At 45.3% G+C, this 19,104-nt stretch overlaps 1 non-coding gene across 1 annotated transcript; it reads right to left on the bottom strand.

The window, feature by feature from the left end:
- Positions 1–483: 483 nt before the first annotated feature.
- LOC138283102 (U6 spliceosomal RNA) lies at positions 484–586 on the bottom strand. The gene has a single exon (XR_011201068.1). It is a non-coding gene; the product is annotated as a U6 spliceosomal RNA (small nuclear RNA).
- Positions 587–19,104: the final 18,518 nt, after the last annotated feature.

Genomic DNA, 19,104 nt, shown 5'->3' with positions numbered 1-19,104 from the left:
CCTCCGCCGCCCGCCAAGGTCAGAATGAGGGCCATGGAGTCTTAACTCCATCCAATTTCAGGGTGTCATTTTCACAATCATGTAAATAGGGTATGCAAACATTTATAAAGAGTAAAAGAAGTGTGGGGGCCAGTACACAACTCTGTCTCACACCTTTCTGCAATGGGAGCTCCTCTGTGAGTTCACCGTCTGTTCCCCACCTTATTCTAGCATAGCTTCCAGAGTATAAACCTTGAATCAGTTTTAGCAAGGGTCCCGGAACTCCGACCATGCCCATGATCTCCCATAATTCGTCTCGGGGGACCAGGTCTAAAGTGGACTTAAGGTCCACAAAAGCAACAAAGAGTCTCCCTGCCTCCAAATAGACAATTTTCCATTTTATTGCTGGAAAATGAAAAATCTGATCTATTGTACTTGTTTTCTGCCTAAATCCTGCCTGCAGATGGCTTAATGCATCTTTGTCTTTAATCCAGTCGGTAAGCCTACACAGGACCTGGCTTCATGAATTTGCGTGTCATCCTTGCGCAAGGGCCATGCTAATCTTCTCTGTATCGTTCCAATTTTAGTATATGTGCCATCAAAGCAAGTAAAGTGGGTAGTAGTACACACCAGTTTTCGGTTTGAATGTGGACTGATGCAGGGTTTGAATCTGGTCTATTCTGTGATTGGTTTATCATAATTAAATTCAATTGTCACTGTATATGTCTACTTTCTCAAAATAGGGACCTTACCTATTTCATATTAGCATTAGCATGTGGGACTTCATGTAAAAACTGCTTAGAACGTGAATTTGGAAGAACATCTAGCTAAGAGAAAAAATCTACTTAAAAGCAGCGCAGTAGGTACCTATCAACAAAAGACATAAAAGGTAAATCAGTCACATTGTCATATCCACGGTATGGATCAGCAACAAAATCAGTCTTCGTCTTCAGGTCGTCAAACGATCACCATCACATCAGATTCTCAAGAGCATGAGCCCAATGACAGAATCTCATGTTACCTTGACATCGCTCTCTATCCGTCTCATCACCATCAGCTCTCCCCTAGGATCTGAACTCTCCCCTTCTGCCATGTCATTTTATCAAAGTCACCCAGAATATCCCCCAATTTCCAATTGGTCAGTTAATCACCAGTTATTACCCTACCCAATAATTTCTATTTTCCACATCTATGAATTCTAATATTGAGCCGTACTCAGGGTGTCGATTGGTTTACTGCACAATGTCCTCATCATCCGGCTCATCAGGTATCGAAAATGTTGCATCTTCTTCTCCAGTCAGCGTCTCTATTGTTCGAGTCTTGGAAAAGTACATCTCATCTGCTTTACACTGATTTTGATACATGCTCTAGTTGCATCATCTCTTGTCCATTGGTTTATCGTAGAAAATTCTAGCTAAACAGACTTTATTAACAACAAGCAGTTCAGGGTCAGTTCAGCACATTAGCTTCTCTACATTGCATGATTATTCAGCTTCTGCATGAGGCCTGGCAAAAACTAGGCCACAACTTCAGCTAAGTTAGCTCTACTATATAATGTAAAACATACGTTATATATCTCAATATGACATATTACTACATTATTATTTCACATTTTCAACATTTCACATAATTTTTAGTCATTTTAATATAATTTGTGAATCCTGGTGACCAATCTTTGTGGGCACATTTTCAAATGTGCCCATTCATTTTCTATGTTAATATTTCTATAATTTTCTTATTAATCGAAATGGATAAACACTCATTAATATTTCTAATTAACATATCTGCTACAGCAATCCCTCCACTGATGACTAAATATGTCATCACACTACTTTTACCATCATCATTTTCACAGTTCAATTTCTTAGGTATTTTGTCTCCTTCTCAAATCTTCTCTTTAATTCTTTCCCTGTTTCGTTCCTCCCTCCTCTGATCATTTGTAGACCTTTTCAATTTAGTCTTTTGACACAATTTACATGAACCCCATAATCCTAATATGCAAGTAATCACAATTAATATTCCCTGTATGATTTCTAATAATACCCCATTCCAAATGTTACTAAGCCAATTTCCCATTGAAGCAAATCCCTTTCCAACCTTTTCCCAAAACACCTGGTTCTTTCAATTCCTTCAAATCCTTCCTTGAGTTAGTCAGGTTAGTAAGTCTCTTATCTATTTCTGTTATCCAGTATGTAAAAGCAGCAGTGCCTAGAGTTAATAATTTTACAGACTCCACCGTCCTTCGCTAAAAGGATGTGTCTAAACAAAGGCGATTTTGAAGCATCATAGCGCTATCTGCAGCTAATTCAGTATCAATCAGGAGTATTGCCCCTGTGAAATTTGTCAGCATGTTATCCACAATAGTAGACAACTTTCGTATCTTGATCGAATTCAGGATGACTCCCAGTGCTGGAATCACCAACAACTGCATAAGAGGTTTCCCTCCTCTGTTGCTTATGATGTTATTCAGTCAGTCAATTTCGGGAACTTCTTTAAGTCATCTATCTGATAAATCTTTTGGAAAACTATCCCAAAATAACATGTCCCATACCATCCTCTTGGAAGACGGTAATAAGCATTAAGTCCACAAATATAATAGATACCAGAAATCACCTGGTCCTGACCATTCAACATAAAGGTCCACTTACTCTGAAACAAAAACACAAGCCTAAATTCACTCGTTCCCACAAATAAAGTGTCAGTGCGTGATTTTGGCAGATATATACAAAGCTTTCCTATGTGTAATGCATCTAGTGTTAATTTTCCTTGCGTTCTAATAGAAGTGTAAGAATAATCATTCTTATAAGTCCTTTTTCTAATTTCTCTTTTAATGCCTTACTCCTGTCATCAGTATGCCCTATGAAACTCTTTTCTAAAGGTGTAAGCAAGCATGTGAGGTTATTTCTGTGTGCCTATGTGGTTCCAAAGGTTAGCATAGGCTCAAAGAATCCTCTAATTAATGCTATATCATGATCTTTAGCTATTCTACTCAAATATCTAATAATAGGACCAAACAAAAACACTACATCATAATTAGAGTAAAAATACTGTATATACTTTTGGTTATAGAACCTTGTCAGTAGCAAACTACAGCTTATTCCGTAAGTTAATGGAAGACTGTGGTACATAACGCCTTCCTCTACTGATGAAGGAATTTGCGTACATACAAGACAATTTCTTGCATCCATGGTCTCAACATACTCACTCAACAAGCAGTAGAAAACATTAGAAGACAGCTCTCCTTGAGCATTAGTATAGTTATGCAAAATGTTCTCATCTACTTTAAACCTCTCTAAAGCCATTTGTGTAGTAGTCTCAGGAGCAGAAGTACGGTTGCCTCCTTTCACATCAAGAACAGACATTCGCACAATCACCACTATAAACGCAATTCCACACATAATTGCCAGTCCAACACTCATATATCTACAGCACCTAGCATTTCTAACTTGATTATTTAACTCAGCCATGATCTGTAAAGAATCAGAAAGCAGAAGTAACTCTTATATAAAGTGCAGTAAAAATCAAAAATAAGGAAAACATTCTTCTCTCACAGTTCAGTCTCACATTCAGGAACCCTTTTCCCTTGTCTACATCAATTAGCAGCTTGTCACATCTGAGTTTTTGTCAAATCAGGTTATCAATGTCTCTTCCAGTTTATTTTCAACAGTCTCTATTCTACTTTTGATATTTCTTCAGATTGTTTCAACAATTTCAGCTCCTTGTTCACATCAGGTTACATTAAAGTACTGACTCAGAACCTCTCTATCAAAGCAAAAGGACATAAACTTGTGTTGCCATTCATTAGTAGTTGCATACACCCGCTCAGGACCTGCCTAACGCCGACTTGCTATTTGCTTTCTTTTCAACTTTCGCTCACCACTTAGTTCTCCTTCACTCAATTCTTCCTTTCTCGTAGTATCTACTTCTTCCTCTATTGTTTCATTTATGACCACTTCCTTTCTTTTCTCTACTAGCGACTCAGGCCAATTATCTCCTTTTCTTGATCCCTCTGTTAATATTCTTTTCAGGATTGGACCGTTCTCCTTCTCTTTCTCTGTGGTGATTTCTCTTGATGGACCTGCAACGGGCTCAGGAGGAGTCGAATCACTTTCACTTTGATCCGTCTCGACTCTTTCCCCCTCTTGGTCTGGCACTTGCTCTGTTTGCTTCTCAGTACCATCTGCTTCTTGGAGAACCCCTTCTGAGCTAGGCTCTCCTGCTGGATCCATTGAGATTGATTCTGCTGCACCATCCTGAAATTCTTCACTTTCGTCTCTTACAGGGGTAACAGAACCATCATCCACAAGCTCTTGTTTGATTTCAGGCTCTCTTAGTTCTTTTTCTGGTTCAGGTGCAGCAACCTGTTTCACAGTTATTGGCGCTCTCAACAACACTTTTTCACGATTCAGTGGACATGCCACTTGTGAACACGTTTTCGGACATCGACCCAGTCATCGGCTCTCAGATTGTGCCCTGGATCGTGGATGGGTGGCAAGGTGGTGGCCTGCACCAGCTGACAGAAACAGCAAACCACATCAGCCAGACCATTGCAGTAGTCCAACACCATATCATCTGTAATATCTAAAAGTGCATTGGCTGGAACGTACCGGTAGTCTTATTGCTCTGCCCATGAGGATCTCATGAGGCGACAGCCCTTTCTTCCTATCAGGTGTGCTTCTTATCGATATCAACACCAAAGGCAATGCATCTGGCCATTTCAGATTCGCAGCTGCACACATCTTTGCAATTCTTTTTTTCAAGGTACCATTCTTCTGTTCCACTAGTCCCAAAGCTTCATGTCGATAGCTACAATGCAACTTCTGCTCAATGTTTAGTGCTGCACACAAGAGTTTAATCACTGCGTTGTTAGAAGTGAGTTCTGCTATCTGATTCTAAAGAGATCAGGAACCCGAAATGTGGCATCAACTCCCGAAGTAACAATTTTGCTACTGTGAGACTGTCATTCCTTCTTGTGGGGTATGCTTCAATCCAGTGACCAAAAATGCACACAATCACCAACACGTACTTCAACCCTCCACACACAGGCATCTCAATGAAATCCAATTGCATTCTGCTGAATGGACCTCCTGCTCTTCCAATGTGGCTCAAATTTACCACTGTCCCTTTTCCCACATTTAGATGCTGACAGATTATACAACGATGCCATTCTGCCTCTGCTGCCTGCCTAATCTTGGGATTGAACCAGTCAATCTTGAACAGCCGAACCATGGCATCTCTCCCAATGTGTGCCTGGCCATGATAAAACCTGGCCATTTGTGACAATAAACTATTTGGCAGGACCATCTGACCTTCCTCAGAAACCCATAATTCATCAGCCCTTTGAACACATTTGAATTTGGACCAAAGTTTTTTCTCTTCTTTGTAAACATCACTCTGCAGTGTTCTCAACTCTTCTAAAGTATTGATCACCTTCAATGTAAAACTTGTTCATGTGTTATCTTCTTCTGACATCAATTCCCACTTGTCTTTGAATGAAATACAGTTCAATGCGCAAAACCTTGTGACTTGATACTCATATTTATTTCCTAGTGAGATGTAGTCCTGTGACTTTAGATGTGCACTGCATTTCACCAGGGCAATTTCTTCAGGCAACTGTATTGCATGCACCAATTCTTTTGTTTTGTCACCATTTCTCAATGGTGAACCAGCAGAGGTCAGGAAACCTTTATGTGACCACAGCTGACCAAAATCATGAACAATTCTGAGTCCATATTGGCTATATTTGTGGATAGTGACTCTAAATCTAGCAGATACATGGCATGCTCTAGTAAGAGCTACCAATTCTGCTACTTCTGCAGAATATACACCTCAAAGCCAAGAAGCTTCTAAAGTACTGGTAACAGTGCACACAGCATATCCTGCTCTCAATGTTCCTGTACCATCTCTGAGACATGAGCCATCAACAAAGACAATTTGGTCATTTTCTTCCAATTGTGTTTCTCTGATATCTGGTCTTGGTTTTGTGCATAACTCAGTTACCTCAAGACAATCATGCTCAACATCTTCTTTTTCACTTTCAACAGTATCGCTTGGAAGTAATGTTGCTGGGTTCAGCACTGTACATATTTTCAATGTTACATTTGGAGGACCTAGAATGCTCATCTCATAACTTGTCAGTCCGGCCCATGTCAAATGATGTATTTTCATCCTTGTCAGTAAAATCTCAACAGAGTGAGGTACCATTACCGTCAAAGGGTATCCCATCACTACTCGCTCACATTGAGAAAGGCTTTGACCAACAGCGGCAACTGCATGCAAACAGCCTGGTAAGGCTGCTGCGACTGGGCCCAAGGTAGCCTAAAAATAGGCTACTGGGCGATTAGCACCACCATGGACCAGTGTCAAGACAGACAAAGAACAAGCATCACGTTCATGACAAAACAATATGAATGGTTTCGTGTAATCAGGCATTCCCAATGCTGGAGCTCTGCACAAACTCTCTCTCAACTCAGTAAACGCTTTCATCTGATCCTGATCTAATGTAATGGGAACTGTAACACCCTTGTGTGTCAACTGCTGCAATGGGTATAGCAATCTCAGCAAAATTTTGAATCCACGGACGATAATAACCTACCATTCCCAGAAACATTCTGACATCTCTCTGTGAAGGTGGGGGACTTCTCTGCAATATCATTGTAATCCTTTCTCTGGAGATCCTCCTTGACCCTTTCTCAATTTGGTGACCCAAATATTTCACTGATTTGTGACAATACTCCCTTCAAAGCTGATACCTTATGTCCAAATTTTCCCAAAGGATTCAGCAGAGCAATCGAGTCATACTTACACTTGTCCCTCGTTTTGGATGAAATCAGTAAGTCATCAATATACTGCACTAGAGTTGATTGGTACCGTAGTTCCAATGACTCTGGATTCTTTTTCAAAATCTGATTGAACAAGGACGGTGACTCCGTGTACCCTTGGGGAAGCCTGCACCAGCTGTAGACTCTAGCTAAGAATTTAAAACTAAAGAGAAACTGACTATCCTCATGAAGAGGCACAGAAAAGAAAGCTTGTGACAAGTCGATTATTGTGAACCACTCTGCATTGCATGGAATCTGAGACAATATTACCACTGGTTTTGGCACCACAGGGCAACACCTGCCCACCATGTCATTCACTTTTCTCAAATCTTGCACAATGCGCACTTTCCCACAAGGCTTCTTCAAGCTGCTCAACACTTCTTTCAAAACCCCTTGTTTGAGAACATTGCACATCGCACCGTCCTTCTTCGTACTGTAGCCCTGACGCCATCTATGCTAGCGCTCCTGACTTCATCAGCCCGCACCAACTCCAGAACCAACACCGCAACACCAGCAATGCTGTTCTCCAGAGCTCACCATGAGGAAACAAGACACCATGCAAATCGAAAGGTAGCGTTTGCAGGTCTTCCTGACACCGTAGCTGGCCCACAATGCCACGGCAGGCCTGAACTGTTGATTTTGTTGATGATGATGCCGTGATAGCCCCAGGTGGAGCTATCGACTTCAAGGAACTGTATTTTTAAGCTAATTCTTGCAAAATCTTTATTACTGTATGTCAGATTTTTTTCATTTTGGTCTTGTTTTACATAGATAAATATTGGTTATTTTTCTAAAACTGGTGTGGTGTCCTTTGGTACTGTTTCCATTGTGTTACTGTGTGTTATGTGCAAATGCTTTACACATTGCTTCTGAGATAAGCCTGACTGCTCCTGCCAAGCTACCAAGGGGGTGAGAAGGGGTTATGTGAGCTGGGTATCTCCCTTATCCTGACTAGAGTGAGGGTCCATAGTTGGACAGGGTGCAATCCGACTGTCAAATAGAGATCCCATTTCTAACACCTACCCATCCACCACCGTCCTGAATGTGGATACACTTGGCTGAGATGCCGTAAAATACAGACTGGTTGAGATTCCTGTTTGTGCATGTTGGGGGACCTTGCACATATCGGGATTACAAATGTGGCCTTTACCGGTCACATTTGATAGTTTAGTGTTCATTATAACAACTTCCATAATGTTGAAACTCTAAAATTGCCCATTTATCCTTGTATATGGCGTCTCAGTCAGTCAACTTGTCCTTGGAAAACTAATGTTCCCATTAATCTGGTCCACGGAATATCATCAGTCAGCCCAATACATGTATTTCTAGTTTGAGCAACCATAAATTTTCAACCTCAAATATTAGTCTTTGTAAATCTGCTCTGTGTTCCAATGCTACTGTAAAAATAATTTTAGATCATCAGGGCCGTGCTCCCTTTCAAAAGAGCAAATGGTCATTTTAGGTGTAACCTTCCAACATCAGAAAGTGCTCCTACATTCATTTATTTGTGTGCGGACTGTTCTTGTGATCATTCCCACATATATCAAGTTACAGGGACATGCAATCATGTAAACACAATTCTTCGTTTCATACTTGATATGTGTTTTTAGGTGCCACATAATATCATGACCAGTTTCCAACTCCTTGGTCCAAATTGTTAGATCACCCACATTACCGTGGCTGCATGGGTAACGACCTTCAACGGGAGGAACTGTGAGTGATGATGTTTAACTATTTTTGACTTTCGTGGTCAAGTATGTACTAAGACGCCCTTCGAATGTTTTGTCCTTTTAAATGAGAACAATGTTTTTCAAGAGGTAGTTTCCCTAAGTTGAGGATATTTCATCTCTTGTTTATAATTTTCTTTATTTTCATTTGATAATGGGGTGAATGTGGTCATACATGTTCATGTTGGTTGATACTTGTTTTGGTTTGTTTCTAGTAACACATCCATATTAATATTCAAGGCTCTCTTGCATGCTTTTCTGACGATCCCCTCAGGTTGCCCCGGGAACATAATTTGACTGACAATTTCTCAGCCTATCTGTCACAATTCTGTAACTGGCTATAGTTCCTGTGGAATTTTTTGAAGTGGAGAAATCAGGCGATTCGACCTTAATGATTGTTGGTGATCACTTCTGATTAAGGGTAAACTTTTCAGATTGATTTTCTTGTTATGTTTATGGTTCCAAAATTCCATTCTTTATGCTAATGGACAAATCTAAAAATGAAATCTCTGATTCTGAGATCATTAGAATAAATCGTAAGCAGGGATTGATGATGTTAATCCAATTGGAAAAAAAAGCTTCAGAGTCAAACCTATCTTCCTTCCATATTATCAAAATGTCGTCAATGAAGCAACGCCACAATTGGATATTCCCTCTGTATGGGTTAGAATCAGCAATGATCTCTGTTTTCTCATAATAATACATATAGACATTGATAGATGCCCGTTCTTGCTATAACTTTGTGGTAATTTATATTCTTCTCTCTCACCAGTTAATAATCTAGGACCAGATGTATCAAAGGGTTTTACACATTCTGTGTCTATGGGAAAATGTGTTCGTACATATGGCCCCTACAATCTAGGAATGGAATAGTATGCTTTTGTTGATACTATGTGAATAAGCAATTGTTTTACCTTGTCATTTGTTGGCAATTTGGAGGTAAGGCTTAATTGAGAGGATGCCGGCACAAAGTGGGACACCTCAGCACAGCAGAATAAAGAATCAATATTGGTAATATAGACAGCAGGCCAATTTAATATATTAGTCCTATGAATTTTGTGACTAATTTGAACTGGGCATAGGTCATGGCCTTCCATTATACCATATAAAGAACATGAAGAGTAAGGATGAAGGTTATGCCCTCTACGAACTAAGGGGCATATTGACAATGAATTGGTGTAGGGCAGCGCAGCAAGTCTTTTTGTGGGGCTGCCCTACGCCAATTCAAAATGGCAAGAATGCACCATATTTACAAAACATGGTCCATGCCTGTCCTTTCAATTTTCCAAATTTGGAGCCTAACAGCAATGCAATCCTGCTTCATGACAGGATTGGTTTTGGTGCAGGAAGGAATACCTTACTGCACAAAAACAATACATGGAAGCTTTTTCTTTCTGCACCACACTTTGAAAGAGGGGAAAAAATGAGAAGAAATAAAGATATTTCTCCTTGTTACGCAGAGGAGTACGGTTTTGATGCATTCCCAGGTTTTCACATCCCTGTAAATCTGGGAATATGTCCAAACCCATCGGTGTTGCATGGGAAAACTGTCCGCAATGCCCATGGAATGCCTCCCTTATGCAGTGTAAGGCAATGCAGCGACTTGTGCTGCATTGCACTACACCATATCTATGAGGCCATGAAAAGCCATGCAAAGTGGCTTTGCGTGGCCTCGTAGATATGGGTCTGCACTCTGTGCCACTGGAGCATAAAAAAAAGTGACACACTGGTGGTGCAAGGGGCTTCTAAATAGTCCCCAAACCTTATGTACCAACAAAGGCCATTCCCTTCATGCAGTGTATTTTGATTGTGTCACTATGCAATGCATTTTGCATACTGCCCATTTTATGAACCTTGACAGCATATGTCACACTACATTGTTTTCTAGTTTGCATTCATAATCAGGGTATATCACTATAAAATACAAAAAAATCATTGATTATCTTTCATTAGACCTTTTTTAAGGTCCTTTACATCACCTTTACAGCTCGAGGGATATTATTATTTTTCTGTTGAGTACAAAATATGAACACATCATGCACCATTAATGTATAATCAGTACATATCCTGGCAAGATGTCCAGCACGATTTGCACAGGACAGTGTCACTTGCTGATTTTTGTGTGCTTAGGGCATAAAAGGAATGGCTTCCAGAACTTCCTAATGCTATATCCCTATTGATGTATAATGTCATCTATTTAGAGGTGTAGCCAGCACTATTTAGAGGTGTAGCCAACAGTTATAGCTGTTTTTACTACCAAAGCTGGAGTTAAGAGCTTATGTTGCTTGTTTGCATTATAGCACATGGCAGACATGATACCTCAATTTATCTTTGACGTCACGTATGAGGTCGTAAGCATCCCGATTGGGAGGTAAGGTATTGTAGCTAAATACAACTGGCAACTTTGAAATCTATTCAGGCGTTTGCTGATAGAACGTAATTACTTCAACACACCTTTCACAATGGCAGCAAAAAAACGCCTCTATAGTTAAAGGCAAACGCTTGAAAGTTGCCCAAAAGTGTTTACTGCACATCCGATTATGCCTTTCTTCAGGATTCAAAACAATAATCTGCAAATAGTTTCATTGTATATATATATCATGAAGTTCCATCTTTCAATTTGAAGCTACATTTAGGATAAGGACAGAAGTTACCACTGATGATTTCCATGTGCCCCCCTGCCATTGACCTGAACTACCAATCACCTAATGCTTGCATAAAACAACAGGGTAAAATTCACATTTATTCTACTTTGTATCTGGGTTTCACCTTTAAGCCAAAAACAAGTATGGTGTGCAATCTGCCATTCCCATTTATCTTTTAATTATGAAAGCCCTATTTCAGGATCTAATTTCGGTTCCAGAAAGAATATTATGTGCATCCATTCGTAAGGCAACCTTAGCTGCTGGAATTTAATTGTCTCTCTTGAAAAAACATCCTGATTTCCTATCTTTTAACACTAAGCATATTCAATAAACCGTATACCCTCAACTTCAGACCTTTGTGAACTACGTTCTCATTTGTCTGTCTGAATTCATATAGGCCTCGGACCAGAGAAATTATATATTGAAATAGTATTGTAACTGATGCTGACTGAAGCTGTCTCTTCATGCTCCGACTTTGACAAACTGGAACAAATGACTCTTATCTATCAAATGAAACAGATTTCCTACATAACTACGATGTTTCTCACCCGTCCCACTTCGTTTGCCTTAGTATTCACTCGTGTTCAGTATCTAACATTAAATGCAGTGTTCCACGAAAAATCCTCTGAATTCTCTTTAGCGTCTAAATAACTCTAATTTTCAGTCTGCCACCTTAGGCACTCTTTTGGAGTGGAACGTGAAATTTGATTGGCAAGTCACAGTAGTTGTGAGCTCATTGGCATTATGGGGTCATTACAACATTGGCGGTAAAAGCCGCTTACCGCCGTGCAGAAGACCGTCAACACACCGCCGCGGAATTCCGCCACAGCTATTATGACCCACAGCTCGGAATCCGCCAAAATCTAGACACCCACACAAGTCCGCCACACCAAAGGTCAGTGATAAACTGGTGATAACAAAACCTCCACCGTCACGCCAACAGAAATACACCCATACTATCACGACCCACGAATCCACGCAGCGGTCTTTCAACCGCGGTATTCAATTGGCTGTACACTACGCCGCACATACATTTACAAAACACCACCACAATAGACAATTCGAAATACACACACCTGATACACATACACACACCACTCCCACACACCCAATACAATATAAAACACACACCCACATCACCCACAAACCCCTACAACAACAATTGCAACAGAAGGCCATAGAGAGACATCACCAGAAACAACAGTAGCATCCACAGGCACTCAACACCATCACTCACACAACATCCACGCACCTCACACAACGCACCTCTAAATATCACCCCACACATCACAACACACACCACCCCACACATCACCCACACCACCCCATGGCACCGCAAAGACACCCCAGGTTTTCTGAGGAGGAGCTCAGGGTCATGGTGGAGGAAATCATCCGGGTAGAGCCACAGCTATTTGGATCACAGGTGCAGCACACCACCATAACTAGGAAGATGGAGCTATGGCGCAGAATCGTGGACAGGGTTAACGCAGTGGGACAGCACCCAAGAACTAGGGATGACATCAGGAAGAGGTGGAACGACCTACGGGGGAAGGTGTGTTCCGTAGTCTCAAGACAACAGATAGCGGTTCAGAGGACTTGCGGCGGACTCCTACCTCCTCCCCCGGAACTAACAACATGGGAGGAGCAGGTCTTGGCTATACTGCATCCTGAGGGCCTTGCAGGAGTAGCAGGAGGAATGGACTCTGGTAAGTAAAACCTTTAACTACCATATCCCCCACCCTACCTGCATGCTATCACATACCCCAACTCCACCCTCGCCCTCACCCCCATCACTCCAACTCCTCACACATGTCCCACTATCACAAACCACAAATCCCAAACCCAAGCCCTGCATGCAACACCAAAGCATGGACACCCATCACCAAAGCATGTCCACTGCACATACCCATATACCCCCCTAAACCATTATCACCGAAGGTCCCACACAAAAATGCAAGCACTGGGGTACAGGGTCACCCAGCCATAGCACACCATGGCACACACAGATGCAATAATCATGCCTTTACACCCCTGCTGTACCCCTACCCAACATCACTGGACAGGAGGGTCCAGACATGTCGACTCCACCCACAGAAGAGGCCCACAGTGATGACAGCAGCTCTGTCCAACTGGATCAAGATGACCAGCCTGGCCCATCTGGGACCTCAGGACAGTCGGCTCCCCTCACACTGGCAGAGGCTACTACAAAGCTTCTCCCCTCTGGAAACACCAGCACAGCACCCACCCAGCAGGCCCATACCTCTGTCCCCAAGACACGTCAAGCAGCAGTGTGTCCACCACTACAGGGAACCCAGGCTAACACACCACCCACACAACACCAGTGACCTGGGGGCAGTGGTAGTAGGCACACGGTTCAGGGGACAGAGGCCCAGGAACACAGGGGAACTGGGAGGACTGCTGTGCGACAGGGGGAGGACAGGCCCAGGGAACCCACTCTCCATGAGGCCCTCTCCAACATAATGGGAGCCTACCACCATTCCCAGTAGACGATGGCAATGGTACTTGCCAAGTTTTAGGAGACCCAGCGGCTGCAAGAGGAACAGTATTTGGGGTTCAGGGAGGAACTCAAATCCATCAATTCCACCCTGGGCACCATTGTAGAGGTGCTGAAGGAACTCGTCAACACCAGGAGGGACACTTTGGCACAACAAGGGGCCCCTGACACTAGCCTGGGTGATGAACTGCCCACCACCTCCGCCGGCGCTAGTGGACAGGAGGCACCACCGCAGGACCACGACTCCAACACCCCACCCCCTGCAGATGGAGTACCACCCCGCAAGCGGTCCCTGAGATCCAGGACAAAGACAGAGAACAATGCCAAGACCCCGTCAAGAAATGAGACCACCCTGATTGTCATCCTTCTGTCCCACTTTGTTACCCTGTCTATACTTAAACTGCCCTAGCTCCACTTCCTATGCCCCTTTGGACAATGCACCTGTGAGACTAATAGACTGGACTCTGCCATGGACATTCCTCCACCATCACCCCTGACTATTTTACAACCCCCTCCACTATTTAGCACTTAAATAAACACCCTTAAATCACAAAACAACCTGGAGTCAGTCTGTGCTTTCGAAAATGTGAATTTGCAATAACTGTGGAAAAATGATATATCCAATGTAATGTCAACATACCTATGTCACACAGCTCTAGTCCATGCGTAAACAAAGCAGAGAGCACACAGTGGGACCCACATCTGTGAAATCAAATGGCAAAGTGACAACTCAGTGTCCATACACTGGGTGAAAATGACAGACAGATGAGAGGTATAAGAATTAAATCAGATGTAGCAGGCAGTGTTGTCTTCTTACCTGTGTCTCACTGGATGTATTGCTGAATCACCGTGTTCCTGTTGTCTATGTCCTCTTCTTCTGCTTCCTCGTCTTCACTGTCCACAGGCTCCACAGCTGCCACAATACCTCCATCTGGACCATCCTCCTGTAGAAAAGGCACCTGTCGTCGCAAAGCCAAGTTGTGAAGCACACAGCAGGCCACGATGATCTGGCACACCTTCTTTGGTGAGTAGAATAGGGAACCACCTGTCATATGGAGGCACCGGAACCTGGCCTTCAGGAGGCCGAAGGTCCTCTCTATAATCCTCCTAGTTCACCCATGGGCCTCATTGTAGCGTTCCTCTGCCCTTGTCCTGGGATTCCTCACTGGGGTCAGTAGCCATGACAGGTTGGGGTAACCAGAGTAACATGCAAAGGTCGAGGGACAACTGTTAGACACACACTAACTCTTAGGGACATCCCCAGACCCAGACACCTAGTCACACTGGATTGGGTCCATGTCCTCACCTAATAGCAACACACGGTGCCTCTGGAGTTGCCCCATCACATAAGGGATGCTGCTATTCCGCAGAATGTAAGCGTCATGCACTGAGCCAGGAAACTTGGCATTTACATGGGAGATGTACTGGTCGGCCAAACACACCATCTGCACATTCATAAAATGGTAACTCTTCTAGTTTCTGTACACCTGTCACTCCTGCGTGGGGGGACCAAGGCCACATGTGTCCCATCAATGGCACCTATGATGTTGGTGATATGTCTCAGGGCATAGAAGTCACCTTTCACTGTAGGCAAATCCTCCACCTGAGGGAGAATGATGTAGCTAAGCATGTGTTTCAGTAGGGCAGACAACACTCTGGAAAACACGTTGGAGAACATAGGCTGGGACATCCCTGATGCAATGGCCACTGTTGTTTGAAAAGACCCACTTGCTAGGAAATGGAATACTGACAGCACCTGCACTAGAGGGGGGATTCCTGTGGGATGGTGGATAGCTGACATCAAGTCTGGCTCCAACTGGGCACACAGTTCTAGGATTGTGGTACGATCAAGTCTGTATGTGACAATTACGTGTCGCTCCTCCATTGTCAACAGGTCCACCAGCGGTCTGTACACCGGAGGATGCCGCCATCTCCTCACCTGCCCCAGCGGACGTGCTCTATGGAGGAGAATAGCGAGCAGAGAGTCAACCAACACTGAGGTACGTAAACACAACTTAATAGCGAAATGTTTGAAAATTGATTGATGGCTGTATTAGTGTTTAAGCAAGGCCTAGATATGTGTGACGCAGTCAAAATGAATGCCATGTGGCCCCCTGAAATGGCGGCTGCCTGACCTGTAATGTGGGACAAGGGGATATGAGGTAACTGCGCTGGCGTTGTACACCATCTCAGTAGGTGGTCGAAGACCGCGGCGCAATCCTGCATTGGTTAACATTGGACCCTATGGGTCCCAAGAGCCAATGACGATGTACGCCAGCGGTGACGGTACGCACCACTGTGGACATGACCGCCATTTTCTCTCTGTTCAATCACTTGATACCTGATCTTCGACAGGAGAGGACCTACACTGCAAGTGCTGCTGTGACCTCAGTCTGGAAGAGACAATGGCTCATGTGTCTGTGGAAAGGGCCCCTGCCTTCAGCACGGAGGAGTTGGAGAAAGTAGTGGATGGGGTCCTTCCCCAGTACACGCTACTCTACGGTCCTCCAGACAAACAGGTAAGTACACTGTGAGCTTGTCGAATGGGCAATGCCTGTGTGGAGTGGTGTTGATGAAAGATAGGGGGAGGGAGATTGAGACGTGCATGATACGACGGTGAATGCATGTGCGTCATGGCAAGGGTAGGGATGCGGGCCAATGACTGTGACAGTGCAGACGGTTATATCTTCTCCTTTTCCCCTGTACTATTCCCGTAGGTCAGCGCCCACCAGAAGAAGGATATTTGGTGTGCCATTGCCAAGGAAGTCCAGACCCTGGGGGTCCACCACAGACAGAGCACCCACTTCCGGAAAAGGTGGGAGGACATTTGCCGATGGAGCAAGAAGACGGCTGAGGCCCATCTGGAGATGGCCTCCCAATGTGGGAGGGGTGCCCATCGCACCAAGACCCCCCTGATGTTCCAGATCCTGGCAGTGGCGTATCCGGAGTTGGATGGGTGCATGAGGGCATCACAGCAGCCACAAGAGGGTGAGTACACACTCATTCTGCTGATTCAGCGCGCATTGTAGGTGTCTGGGTGGGGAGGTGGGCTGTGGGTTACCCTAGGCCAGGGCGAGTTTAGTAGGCAAGGTCCCTTCTTAAGGCAGGCCCTGTGGCACCCCACCCCACCTGTGTTCAGAGGCAACTACACCTAGTCAGGCTCCTGTGATTTCCAGGTGTGCAGCAATCTGGCATGGGCCTTGTAACCCATATCCCTGTGATTAATTAGGGAACTCTAAGGGCACGGCGTAGTGCAGGGGGCTTCCGTGTCTGTAGCGTCCGCCAACGGTAGCGGTATTGGATGCACTCAACATGTCTTTCTTCTGTCTTCCCCCCCTTTTTGTGGTCTCCCTGTTCTTGTGTGCATTGACATCATCAGGCGGAGTAGCAGTGCCAGCGGAGCAGGAGGGAGCTACATGGCCCTGGAGGGCGAGACAACGGAGTCAGAAGCCACCAGTGGGACGGAGGGCGAGGGGAGCTCCACGGCAGGGACAGGAGCTGAGACCAGCGACACGGACTCCTCCTCTGATGGGAGCTCCCCCCTACCAGCACCATCCTTCCAGCAGCCCCTCAGCGTGTGCCCCTTGGCCGCTCACCCAGGAGGGTGGGCATCTCCTTCGCCCCAGGCACCTCAGCCCCTGCCCCAGTCAGCCCTGCTGCCCTCAGTGAGGAGGCCATTGACCTCCTCAGGTCCCTCACTGTTGGCCAGTCTACCATTTTGAATCCCATCCAGGGTGTAGAGAGGCAGTTGCAACAGACCAATGCATACCTGGAGGGCATTCATTCTGGTTAGGCAGCCCAACAGCAAGCTTTTCAGACTATGGCCTCAGCACTGATGGCAGCCATTGTCCCTGTCTCTAGCCTCTCCCCTCAAACTTCCTCCACCCAGACCCAAACCCCTCTACCTCAGCCTATCCCAAGCACACCATCAGACCGGCATGCACACACGTCAACACACAAGGGAAGCTCAGGCAAACATAAGCTCCACACATCCCACAGGCACTCACGCAAGCATCATACCCATGCAGACATACCAACATCCACTGCCTCCACTGTGTCCCCCTCCTCATCGTCTCCCCCTTCCTTCCACTCTCGTCTCCACTCACACCTGCATGCACTACATCTTCAGCCACTACCTCCATCACCAGCACACCCACCACCACAGCCCGCTCACGTGCAGTCACCACCCCACTACCATTCACACATCCCCTGTGTCCTCTCCCAGTATGTCTGTGAGCCCAACTCCCAAGGTACACAAACACAGCCAAACACCCACCCAACAGCCATCCACTTCACGACAGCCTCCAGCCCATGCACCTTCACCCAAAGGCAGCAAACGTACACCTCCTACAACCACTACCTCTTCCTCCACTCCCAAACCCCCTCCATCTACCCGGCCCAGTGTGTCCAAAAAACATTTCCTGTCCAACCTTGACATCTTCCCCTCACCTCCCCCACCCCTTCAGTCTCCTCGGGTCCACCTTTCTAGGTCCCAACCCAGCACCTCAGCCACAACATCTGTGGGAACAGTGGTGCCAGTAGTAACCGGCTTCTGTAGTGCGCCAAACAGCAGGGCAGCCAGTGTGCCAAGGAGCCAGACCACGGACAGTCCCCCACCTCAAAAGCACAAAAAGTTGGCCAGTGCCCAGCGGGAGAGAGGCAAAACATCTACCACCAAAGCCTCTCCCAGGGGTACAGTTGGGAGTGGGAAGACAGCTGCGCCACCATCAAAGGAGGGAAAGGGGCCCAGAAAAACAGGCAAGTCAGCGAAAACCTGCATGGCGGACAAGACCGCCACCAGCACCGCTGCCAAGGACACCGCCGCCACAATCACTGCTGCCAAGGACACAGCGCCACCAGCACCGCTGCCAAGGATACCGCCGCCATAAGCACCGCTGAACAGGACACCACCACCACCAGCACCGCAGGCCAATGAGCGCCAAAGCTTCCAATGCTACTGCGACCGCCACGAGCAGGATGAATCACTCTGGGCATAAGGCCCCCTCCAGAACCATTGGAGTATCACATCCACTACCTCAGTCATTGGCAGGATGAAGCACTCTGGGCACAAAGCCTCCTCCAGAACCAGTGGAGTATCACATCCACCACCTCTGTCCTTTGCAGGATGAAGCACTCTGGACACAAAGCCCCCTCCAGAACCAGTGGAGTATCCCATCCACTACCTCAGTCCTTGGCAGGATGAAGCACTCTGGGCACAAAGCCCCCTCCAGAACCAGTGGAGTAAGGCATCCACTTGAGAGACTGTGGCTTTGCACTCCCCAGGATGCAGCAGTGGGCAACCCACCCACTGTAAAGACTTCTGAGACTGTTGCTTTGCACTCCCCAGGATGCAGCAGTGGGCATCCCACCCACTGGAAAGACTCGTGAGACTGTGGCTTTGCACTCCCCAGGATAAA

The sequence above is a fragment of the Pleurodeles waltl genome, chromosome 2_2 (assembly GCF_031143425.1).
Source record: "Pleurodeles waltl isolate 20211129_DDA chromosome 2_2, aPleWal1.hap1.20221129, whole genome shotgun sequence".
NCBI lineage: Eukaryota > Metazoa > Chordata > Amphibia > Caudata > Salamandridae > Pleurodeles > Pleurodeles waltl.
The sequence above is the reverse complement of the archived record's forward strand: the minus strand, read 5'-3'. Positions and strand labels throughout refer to the sequence as shown.